Genomic DNA, 12,391 nt, shown 5'->3' with positions numbered 1-12,391 from the left:
GCAGTGTAGCATGGCTCTCCGTCCTGCATAAAAAATTCTGTCCTATATTTTTTAAATGAGCTGGGCAAATAGTAACACAAAATTTCTAAGTATTTGTTCTTGTTCATTCTTGCACCTTTTGGTAACACTACCAACTCCCCCATTCATGGAAGGAGAAGCAGGCTGACATCATGATGGATGATGGATGCCTGGAAGTGGAGACAGTGTACTGGAGCAGCAGTGCCTGTCACCATGAACACTGCCTCATCACTCCACAAAACATGCTGCCACCTCTCCTGGTCCCAGTGTTGATATGCATGGCAAAAATTAACCATGAGCTTCTTGTATCTCTGTATGAGGTTTGGTTTCCTGTGCGCACAAAATCAGCAGCACACAGTGTTGTCATGGATGCAACGTTACACCATTCTTGGAGATACTTGCCCTAGCAATTTGCTGTTCATTTCCCTAACTACCATTCCTGTTATTGAGGGGTAGGTGTCAACTTGTCTATTGAATTTTGACAGTCCTTGGATTTATAATTTTTTGTCTGCTAGTCTTGGGTTGGACATCCTGGGTCATGGTACAGCTGGGTGAGGCACTGCACATTAAGGAGACATCATACGTCATATACACCAACCAAGTCGGCAAAAAAAAAAAAATATATATATATATATATATATTGATGGGCACTTGGCAACAATTGATCTATGCTTATTGATCCAGCTGATTGTTGTGCCTGATGAATGATAATGCACAATGCCATATTATGTGAGAAGGAGAAAATACAAAGGAAATATGTGTTCTCGTACAGTGTCCAAAGTCAGTACTGCTGTACTTTATATTGTAGCGCATACTGTATGAATTGATATATTATTAATTATCACTAAATTAACCAAAGTTCTTTGTAGTTTTTATGGATTTTGTAATTAGAATTACTAAAATAACCATAATGGTATCGACACCTCTTTATCACTGAAACTGAGAATTATATAAGTGAAGAACAATACAAAGATCTGAAAAACATCCTCGATCAATTAAGGAATTACAGTTTTGTTAAAGGAACTCCAGTCATTAAGGAGAGCTTTTGCAGTGCAATGTGTCTCACCCCTGAGAAGTTGGTAGGTTCTGGCAAAGTAGTACATTCATATCCCACTTACATCTCCCATTTTCAAAGAAGCCTACATCCAATGCATTTGCCTTTGTAAAACATTCCAGTCTTGGGCTTCTATAAAGTGTTCTCTCTCTCTCTCTCTCTCTCTCTCTCTCTCTCTCTCTCTCTCTCTCTCTCTCTCTCTCATGAACTTTAGAATAGGGAAAGTTTTAGAGGAGTTACAAATTTTTCTTTGAAACACACACACACACACACACACACACACACACACACACACACACACACACACGTCGCCGCGTCAACATCGCCGATGAAAGCTCCCAGCAGCCTCTGGTGTTTTTGCGGGGGAAGGAGGAGAATTTTGGTTCTCGTGCTGTCCCAGGTTGTTAGTGAATTTGTGTTGTTGCAATGAGCAGTTTGACGAGAGATTGAGAAAGAATTGAAAGAAGTGGTGAATCGGGTATCTCGTGGCGGTTTGTTTTGATTTACCCAAGATGGCTGACTCAGCTGATCTGCCGAGTGTACGACCAAAAAGGATTTGATTTGATTTGATTTGATTTGATAAGTTTATTGTTGAAAAAAAAAGTACAACAAAGGAGATGGGAGGAGCCTGCCACCCATCCCCCAAACAAATGTTCATAGAAAATTAATGTATTGCAGTACAAAAATAAATAACTAAGTATATTTACATTATTTACAAAGGTGGAGCAAAAAGTGGGAAATCCTTGAGGATGGCAGGGATGATGTCATTGTTGAAGAACCAGCTTATCATTGGTGGCAGGTCCCAGTTCCCTTGTGGGTGGAAATGCACCAGCAAGGACACTTCATGACATAGTGGGCAAGTGTGTGCCTTGCAGGACTGTGACACAGCTTACAGGGCACAGCAGCAGCCCCACTGACCTCCCAATAGTACCTGTAACCCAGCCTGAGACGCATAGCAACAAGGTCATGGACGGCACTCTTCCTGCCATAGGTGACACTGCTGGTGTGGGAGACATGTACATAATGGACTGAACTGGGACTGCCTTTCCTATAACAAGTGTCAAGGTTATGAGCAATGGTGCTGCAAACATGACGTTTAAGCTGACCCTTGATGTTATTATAAGTGTGTTCAACAGGACAGTCAGCAATGTCCTCAGTAAGGGAGTGACGGGCAAGAACATCAGCTTTTTCATTATGGGAAATGCCAACATGAGAAGGCACCCAGGTGAAACATACTCTGAGATTATCTCTCCAAGAGATCAATGACACCAAGACACTTGTTGATGAGATCACAATCAGCAGGGGAAGGAGACAACAATGAATATAAGGCACCCTGACTATCAACAAAAAAGTAAACATCTTTCCCCAAAGGAAGGACAATTTGTAAACCTTCTAGCATGGCATATAGTTCTGCCCTTGTAGAGGACAGGTTGTCAGGAAGCCTCTTGGACACCTCAGTGTCAGTGTATTCAGAGGAGAGAGGTGTAGTTGCGGATGAACAGGCCACATCCAGATTTGCTGCCATCCACTGAACCATCACAGTAAACATGTACAGCCTGCACCCTTGAGTAGTTAGACAATTTATGCATAAAAAGATCTTTAAGTTCATGTGGGAACCAGTTATATTTAGGAGCAGCAAGTTTTCTATATCTACACTGACTTTGTGAGGTCTCCAAGAGGGGAACCAGAGGTGGTAACAACATTGAGGTAGGAGTCAAGGACATCAAATTTGGTTAGTGATGTTAAAAGCTGTCTCAAGTAAGAGTTAGCAGGGGCCCTGGGGTTAGCATGAAGGTGGGCAAGGGAACGCAAGGGTTGGCTGGCACCATTACATGCCATCCGACACAGTGCACGGCAGGTGATTTCCTGTATTCGACAAACAATGGTGGGGAGGTCCAATTCTGCTCGGAGAACTTCAAGCTTTGCAGTCTTGGGGCAGCCTAAGATTACTCTCATGCTCTCATTCTGAATGTACTCAAGGGTTTCAGCTGTGTTGGACTATACCAAACAAGACTGGAGCAGCATAGTCTATTAAAGCCCTGATAACAGAAATGTAGAACATCCTAAGCACTGGGATACCCACACCATAGCCCCTGTGAGCTAGCACTCGTAGGGGAGCAAGCCGTAACAAACATTGATTGCGAACATAGGTAATACAGTGAGAATCCTTAGTAAAACCGAGTTGAGCTCCCAAGTATTTATAGCACTGCACACGACTGATTTTTATGGAATTTATGCTTGGTGGTCTGCAAACTCTGGGAGTTGCTTGAAATTTAGTTTTAGTTTCATTGATGACAAGGCCCATGTCAGTACACAGGGACTCAAGATGGCTTAAGGCCGAGGTAAGGGTCCGAGGAGCATTACACTGTAGCAAGATGTCGTCAGCATAGACAATTACCTCTGTGCCCTGGGGAAAAGGATATCTGGCAATTTTATCCATAAGTATATTGAAAAGCATGGGGCTGAGTACACCCCTGCGGTGTACCCAAGTCAAAATTCCTTCAGCAGAGACTGCCCCCTGGAGCCACACCTTTGCCTTCCTGTCACACAAATAATCCCAAATCCACCCCAATAACTTTCCTTTAACACCCTTCAACATGAGTTCCTCAAGAATGACATCCCTGTTGGCCTTGTCAAAGGCACCCTTGAGATCAATAAAGGCACGACAGTTAACATTGGCATTACTGAGGCACTTAATAAAACAGTCACTGGTAGAGCGGCCCTTCATAAAACCATGCAAGTTTTGCGACAGAAGATCCCCCCACTTTATAAAGTAACCGTCTTAATATGACTCTCTCCATCATCTTACAAAGACAACTAGTTAAAGAAATAGGCCTGAAAGAACCATCACCCTTTGGAATAGGAATGATAACAGCAGTTTTCCATGAGGGAGGCAGACATCCTGAGGCATAAGACATGTTAAAAGAATCTAATATAGGATTTTCTGGCAAAACTAGCAATGCATTAAGTATATCATATGTAAGGCCATCCTGACCAGGTGCTGTGGACTGGCCCTGCTTGACTGCACAAAGGAGTTCATCGTGAGTAATTGGTACACAAGTATCATCAAGTAAAGAAACATTGCACTGCAGGCTGGCCAGTCTGTGAGGTCTGTGGCGAGCAAGGGCATCTCTGTGGGAGGCAGGGAGCCCAGCCAATGCCGAGGCACTGGTCCAAGTATTCAGTAAGTCCTGTGCTGTACTGGCAGGGTCAGGGACAGTGGCAGCTTTCCTACCTTTACCCCAGATGCGGTTGACATGGGACCAGAGCGCAGAAAAGGAGAGATTTGGATACAAGCCCAGGTATTCTGAAATGGTTCTTTTACACACCAGGCAGGATGGACATGGAGGAGAAGGATGATTATGTGGGATTTGGGAGACATGAAAGAGGTAATGAAAATAGCAAACTGGGGATGTTGGAAAATGTTGTAAGTGACCTGTATAAGCGAATTTTGGTATTGGAGGAGAATGTGAAAGGGAGGGGTGGAGGAAGAAATATGAAGAGTTGGAAGGAAAGAGGAGGGAAGAATTGGAACAGTGGAGGAAGAAATATGAAGAGTTGGAAGGAAAGAGGAGGGAAGAATTGGAACAGTGGAGTAAAAAATATGACGCCTTGAGGTTAAGTGTACAGGAATGCAACACCGTAGTGAGAGAAAATGAAAAAAAAGTAGAACAACAAGGTGTCTGGAGTAAGAGAAAGGATGAGGAAGCAGCGAATCTAAGAGAAATAATGAATAGTCAGTTAAAGGAAAAAAAGGAAGAGGTGATGAAAAGGACAGTGGTAAAAGTAATAAAGGAAAAAGAAGAATTGGTTAGAAACACTGTCGAGAAAAAGGGATGTGTTATGGTATTTGGGGTTAAAGAAGATAAGACACCAATGAGGCAGGAACAAGAAAAGAAGGAGAAAGATGTGGCAGGTAAACTGGTGGGAATTGTTACTAATGAGGCTGATGAGAACCAACATAACATATTACATAAATAATAGGATAACAAAGGGCCACCATGGCCATCAAGGTTATCCTGTATCAGTCGCACAGCGACCTCGTCATCAGTACCAAGGTGGTCTTGATCTTGATCTTGATACTACAGGCGACTCGGGATCATTCCTGAGCTGGGCCTTTGGATCGGCAGCTCCTGTAGACGACAAAAAAAAAAAAAGGCACACAGAAAAAAAAGGAAGAGAAAAAGAAGAAAAAGCCTTAAGAGGGCATATGGGATGGAGCTCTTTTAGGGAAAGACTTATAAAAGCAATACTTAGGTACAAGATTAGGCTTGAGAGAATGGATGATGCAAGAATAGCATGGAAGGTGTATCTGTGGAGTGAAAGTGGAAGCAAATGGAGGAAAAGGTGTATGAGAATGACAGAGAGGAATGGTCTACAGGTTGGGTGGGCAGTGAGAATAGCTGGGGTGAATCAGAATGAGCTAGAATGGGTCGTGACAAGAGGAGGCAGAGTGGGAACAGAATGGGATGCGAGGAAGTGGAAGAGTGAGATAGACAGAGATGTGAAGAGTATGGGACTGAATGAGTGGAGGAATGGGATGGAATGAAAGACTACTCTGGAATGGTACAAGGTGAAAGAGGCCCCGATGTATGAGAGGTGGTACGATGGAAGCCTGGGTGGTGATCTTCTCTAGGGCACAGTGTATTGATGTGAATGCAAGGAGTTACAGGTGGTCTGAGTCCCGCAGCAAAGTGTGCCAGATGTGTGACTCGGGAGAGGACGAGACGGTGGAGCATGTGATGCTGGAGTGTGTGAAGTATGCCAGAGACAGGTATGAGATGATGCAAGTGGTGTTGATTGAGTTAGGGTATAATAGGAATGAAAGAGTGGAAAAGATGGGGAGGGAGTGGATGGTGGTGCTGCTGGGACTGAGTAGAGAAACGAATGAAAGGATGATCGAGGCGGTGAAGGAGTTTCTGGAGAGAATGTGGCGTGCCAGATGTACAGACGGTTAGAGCAAAGGACCTTGTTTCCTTTTTCTTCTTTTTCTCTTCCTTTTTTTTCTGTGTGCCTTTTTTTTTTTTTTTGTCGTCTACAGGAGCTGCCGATCCAAAGGCCCAGCTCAGGAATGATCCCGAGTCGCCTGTAGTATCAAGATCAAGATTAAGACCACCTTGGTACTGATGACGAGGTCGCTGTGCGACTGATACAGGATAACCTTGATGGCCATGGTGGCCCTTTGTTATCCTATTATTTATGTAATATGTTATGTTGGTTCTCATCAGCCTCGTTAGTAACAATTCCCACCAGTTTACCTGCCACATCTTTCTCCTTCTTTTCTTGTTCCTGCCTCATTGGTGTCTTATCTTCTTTAACCCCAAATACCATAACACATCCCTTTTTCTCGACAGTGTTTCTAACCAATTCTTCTTTTTCCTTTATTACTTTTACCACTGTCCTTTTCATCACCTCTTCCTTTTTTTTCCTTTAACTGACTATTCATTATTTCTCTTAGATTCGCTGCTTCCTCATCCTTTCTCTTACTCCAGACACCTTGTTGTTCTACTTTTTTCATTTTCTCTCACTACGGTGTTGCATTCCTGTACACTTAACCTCAAGGCGTCATATTTTTACTCCACTGTTCCAATTCTTCCTCCTCTTTCCTTCCAACTCTTCATATTTCTTCCTCCACTGTTCCAATTCTTCCTCCTCTTTCCTTCCAACTCTTCATATTTCTTCCTCCACCCTCCCTTTCACATTCTCCTCCAATACCAAAATTCGCTTATACAGGTCACTTACAACATTTTCCAACATCCCCAGTTTGCTATTTTCATTACCTCTTTCATGTCTCCCAAATCCCACATAATCATCCTTCTCCTCCATGTCCATCCTGCCTGGTGTAAAAAGAACCATTTCAGAATACCTGGGCTTGTATCCAAATCTCTCCTTTTCTGCGCTCTGGTCCCATGTCAACCGCATCTGGGGTAAAGGTAGGAAAGCTGCCACTGTCCCTGACCCTGCCAGTACAGCACAGGACTTACTGAATACTTGGACCAGTGCCTCGGCATTGGCTGGGCTCCCTGCCTCCCACAGAGATGCCCTTGCTCGCCACAGACCTCACAGACTGGCCAGCCTGCAGTGCAATGTTTCTTTACTTGATGATACTTGTGTACCAATTACTCACGATGAACTCCTTTGTGCAGTCAAGCAGGGCCAGTCCACAGCACCTGGTCAGGATGGCCTTACATATGATATACTTAATGCATTGCTAGTTTTGCCAGAAAATCCTATATTAGATCTTTTTAACATGTCTTATGCCTCAGGATGTCTGCCTCCCTCATGGAAAACTGCTGTTATCATTCCTATTCCAAAGGGTGATTGTCTGAGAAGTTATCTATCCGGCAGAAGACATTTGTTTGATGTACAAACTAAACTTTTAGATGATGCATGTGTACCAATAACTAAAGATGAAGTCCTACTTGCTATAAAAAAGGGGAAATTAACAGCTCCTGGACAGGATGGGCTGACCTATAATATACTAAATCACCTTGTTGCCATGGAAAACAGTCCTTTATTGGATTTATTCAGCATGTCTTATGAGACAGTGGAAGGTTGGCCTTATCCATCCAATTCCCAAAGGAGATCAAGATTATAGGCCTATATCACTAACTTCTTGCATGTGCAAAATGAAGGAAAGAATTGTGTTGAACAGATTGTTGTATAAATTAAGTGATCTTATGTCTGATGATTTATTTGGTTTTATCAAAGGTAAAAGTACAACTGACTGTTATAATGTGCTTGGGTAACCCCAACATTAACTGCAGAGTTTTTGTGGATTTAAAGGGTGCATTTGACAAGGCAAACCCAGATGTTATTCTTGAAGAGTTGGTAAATAAAGGCATCAAAGCACACTTGCTCAAATGGATTGAGGACTATTTGCTCGGATGCAGAGCAAAAGTTTCTTTTCAGGACTTTGAGTCTGAAGAGAAAAGTTTTTAGTTAGGCATCCCACAAGGTGGTGTTTTAAGTCAACACTTTTCAATATATTAATGGATCGGATAGGGAGACACACTTTTCCACAAGGCACTGAAGTCTTGATTTATGCAGATGACATCCTATTACAATGTGTTAATAAAAGGATTATGACTCAGGCACTTGCTGACCTTGAATCCTTGTGCTTATATATGGGATTAGTGGTGAATGTAAGCAAGATTAAATTTCAGTCACGAGATGTGACTGACAGTTCTCATGCTTAATGGACAAAGCCTTGAAAGAGTAACTAACTATAAATACCTAGGAATGCATGTTAACTTTAGTTCAACCCAAAGTGCTGTGAACTATGTCAAGAATATTTGTAAGGCAAGGTTGAAACCTTTGAAAGTATTAGCTAATAATGGATGTGGGGTAGGTATACCAGTATTACAGAACACGTACTGTACATTAGTACAGTTAGGTCAGTTATCGATTATGCTGCTCCTGTCCTTGTACAGGCAACCCCCGCTTAACAGAGAGGTTACGTTCCTTAAGAAAAAAACCTTCTTTAAGCAAAATTTCGTTAAGCGAACCGATTATAACAAGTTTAACCCCTGACTTGAACTTCCATTGAGAGTAAAAAAACCGAGAGTGCATCATAGTACAGTGAAAGGCTTAATGAATGTAAAAATTATGGAGTTAAACATTTAGGCAGTTTAATTTAAATCATTATAATGTACACTAATGTATGTATGTACATAACTTTATAATGTTGATGATCTTAAATTTATGAAGGGAGGGAGAGTAAAACGGAAAAGACACTAACCAGAAACCTGTGGAATGTAAACAAAAGGCGCATATTTGTATCACATACAAAACTTATGTACCACATTTCCACAAGGCTTTCCATTTTATCCATTGTAGAGCCATGAGTTCAGGTGGTTCTTTTAGCTTGCAAGGAAGATATGGTCTCACCAGCCTTCTTAATAGAGTCTGCTGACTTGAAAATAATAGAGACAGTAGATGGAGTCAAGATAGTGGCAAGCAATGCTATTAGTTTTCTCGCTTCTCTCGTGTCTGTGAATAATATCCAGCTTCACTTCGAGAGTAAGAGAATTCCTGGACTTCTTAGCAACGCCTAGCTTAGCAACGCTAGGCGACATTGCAGGGCGTTTTGGTGGTAAGTTGAGCGAGGGAAGACGAGCTGCTGCTGACGCTGTTATTGTTTTGAACAAGGGGAGTGAGTGGTGCGCGTGTTGTCCATGAGAGGTGCTTGTGTATTTCAAAAGCCTGTCGGATTGCATGATACAGCGGGGATTTCAAACTTGGAAAAAATTCCTGGATAAAACTTCATTAAAGCAAGTTTGGTGTTCGTTAAACGAGCAGATGGTAGTAAAATGAAACCTCCGTTGTAGCGAAATTTCGTTGTGTGAACCTTCGTTAAGCGGGGGTTGCCGTATCTCTTCCATAGAAAAGCCTACAAGCTTTGGAAGTGGTACAGAATAAGGCAATGAGAACTATATTAGGATGTGCAAGGACTACTAGATTTGACATTATAAGAATGGAACTGTATCTTTCAAGTATTCATTATAGGGTTAAAGAGTTGGTCGTTGTTGCTGTCATTAGGATGGCTAGGAGAGGTGATGATGCAATAATATCCTTAGTGAACACCTGCCAGAATACCCGTAGCTCTGTTTAAGTTAACAGTTATAGTAAAAAGCTGCATGCAGCGCCCTATATGAGTATGGTGCAGTACAATATTGTGCATCTTTGAGGAAAACTGATAGTATTCCTCTCTGGTTGCAGGATAAGATTATGTGTTGTTGCTGAGCTGGGTCGCCAGTACAGATGGCAGACAACCAGGAAGGCAACAATGTTGTTAGTGCCTTAGGAAGTGAAGAGCCTAACGTGGCTGAGCTACTACAGTTTCTAGTGATGAAAATAAACGTCCAGGCTCAGGCTCAGGAACAGAAAATGGATGCTCAGGCACGCGAGTTTCGTGAGACAGTGCGGGAAGGCCTGGAATTTGTAAGGGACGAAGCACGGCAGGTTGCAGAGGAGTTATGTAGCAGTATCAAGGCCAAGTTACTCCAGGAGATGCGTGACGTCCGCTCAGGAGCACAGGAAGTGAAGGAAGAAGTGGCAGCATTGGAAGAAATGGGAAGGATCATAAGGAAGTGGCTGCATTGGAAGAAGCAGGTCAGGCCATGAGAGAAGAAACTGTTTCCTTGCGACAGGCTGTGAGGCAAAGCACCAATGGATGAAGGGCCAATACGCTGTGCCCCACTCGTTGATGGGTGGTGCAGTAGTACAACCCCAGGACCCCATACCATCTTTACTTCTCCCTCCTCCCCTCATCCTTCTCTTGCACTGTCTAGCCATTGTTCCGGGAGAAGGAAGCCGACGGAGTTTGACGGCAGTGTGGCCTGGGAGTCTTACCAGGCCCAGTTTCAGATGCTGGCTGATGCTATGGAATGGGATGAAGGTGAACGTTGCCTGCAGCTTGTGTCCTGCTTGCGGGGGCCAGTGGTGGAAGTTCTGGGTCACCTCTGCAAAACAGCAGGTCTCTTATCCGTGTGTGGTGGAGGGGCTGGAACGCAAGTTTGGCCAACAGTACCAAGCAGAGGTCTATCGTGCTCGTCTGAAGAGCAGAATATAGGGTAAGGATGAAACCCTGCCAGAGTTGGCACAGGACATGGAGTCACTAGTGAGACGTGCCTATCCCACTCTTGACACCACTTGCTTTGCACACCCCCAACCTCACAGCTGTTGGGGTGGCTACAGCGAAAACCAAGAGGGATTCGTACGTGTGTTGAGGCGGGGCGAGCCAGTAGCGATTACACCAGGCAGGCACAGGGAAAAATAAAAACAAAGGCACGTGACATTCACCACTATTTCATTATGTCACAACACTGGTTGTCTCAGTACAATGCCAAGCAGGGTAGTCACAGGCACACTTTCACAACACTGTCACTAGCACAGGATGCGAGGTGGAGTGCAGGTTGCGACTTGGTGAGAGGTGAAGTGGGTAGTACAGCCAGTCCAAGTTCCAGGTGGAGCTGGAATGCATCACTTCTGTTCCGAAACAGTTCGCCAGTTCGAACCGTCTCACACACACACACACACTTACACACGGAAGTCGTTCGCCGGTTCGTACATTCGAATCATGTATTCGCATCTCACGCACGCACACCACTATATTTTTCTATGTTAAATGATTGTGTAAGGCCTTTCAAGGTCAGATGGGTGGGCATCTCAGCATGCTGACTGTTCCCTCTGATGTTTTTCTGTCAATAAACCATTTGAATTTGAATTTGCATTATTAATTACAATTTCCCCTCCGTTCTTGTACATCTCATACGGTATTTCATCCGGCCCTGTGGCCTTCCCATTTTTCTCCCCGCGCTGGAGTTCGCGTGTGCTTGACTTGTTACAAAGACCGAAAACATAATAATTATACACAGTTTTATATTATTGCTGCGACCCTCCTTCAGCTTCTTCAGGGAGGGAACGCCTCACAATCTTCTCGGGATTCGGGGCGTGTGTGTCGGAGAGAAGGGCTTTACCTGGGTGGCGCGGCTCGGCTGGGGTGGAGCGGCGGGCAGATCGCTCTCTCAGGCCTGGCTGTCTGCTTCTATAGCACCCACTCTCACTCAGCTCAGTCACACAGAGTGGGGAGAAGGAAACACTTCTTCCTTATTTCTCTATATTACAGCAACTATACACGAGTCACCGGGAACAGGTGGCAGCACACAGGACAGGGCAGGGGCGGCAACAAAGTACAGGTAACACTTTGTTAGTTCGTCAGGCACTTCACTGTCTCTCTGTCTCTCGTTCACTCTCTGACTGCTCCCCAGAGTACGACTTGTTCCTTCGAGGTCTCTTGCTACACTCCTGTCCTCTGTCCTCGTCGGTGCCACATAGTGCCCCACAGACCACGCCTCCTGTGCCGTCGCACCTGCCAGGCAATGTCCTTACGAGTCTATTTCAGCTTATTAGGTAACGCTATCTACCTTAACCGCTAATTATCAATATATCCCTGATAATATATAAGCAATTCACACATGCATGCCTTATTTACACGGTACCGTATGACAATTATCCCAGGGCTGGCCAGTGCCCTCACCCATACACACACACACACACACACACAGAATAGTTATTGCTATTGAGGGGCGACCAGAGCGAGTGAACGAGTGTATAGAGTGAACGTAGCCTGGTGGCGTGTACATGGGAGTGATCGGAGGTGTGAGAACCTCCACACTCCAAACGACAGAGCGAGAACCACACAAAGGCCAGCCATAGCAGCCGCCAACGCATCCCACCACACACACGTAACTACCAGGCCTGGCCCCCAGTGACCACACACCCACATGCTCCCAGGAAGAGTAAAAAAAAAAAAAA

Source organism: Portunus trituberculatus, chromosome 47 (assembly GCF_017591435.1).
Source record: "Portunus trituberculatus isolate SZX2019 chromosome 47, ASM1759143v1, whole genome shotgun sequence".
NCBI classification, from domain to species: Eukaryota; Metazoa; Arthropoda; class Malacostraca; order Decapoda; family Portunidae; genus Portunus; species Portunus trituberculatus.
The sequence above is the reverse complement of the archived record's forward strand: the minus strand, read 5'-3'. Positions refer to the sequence as shown.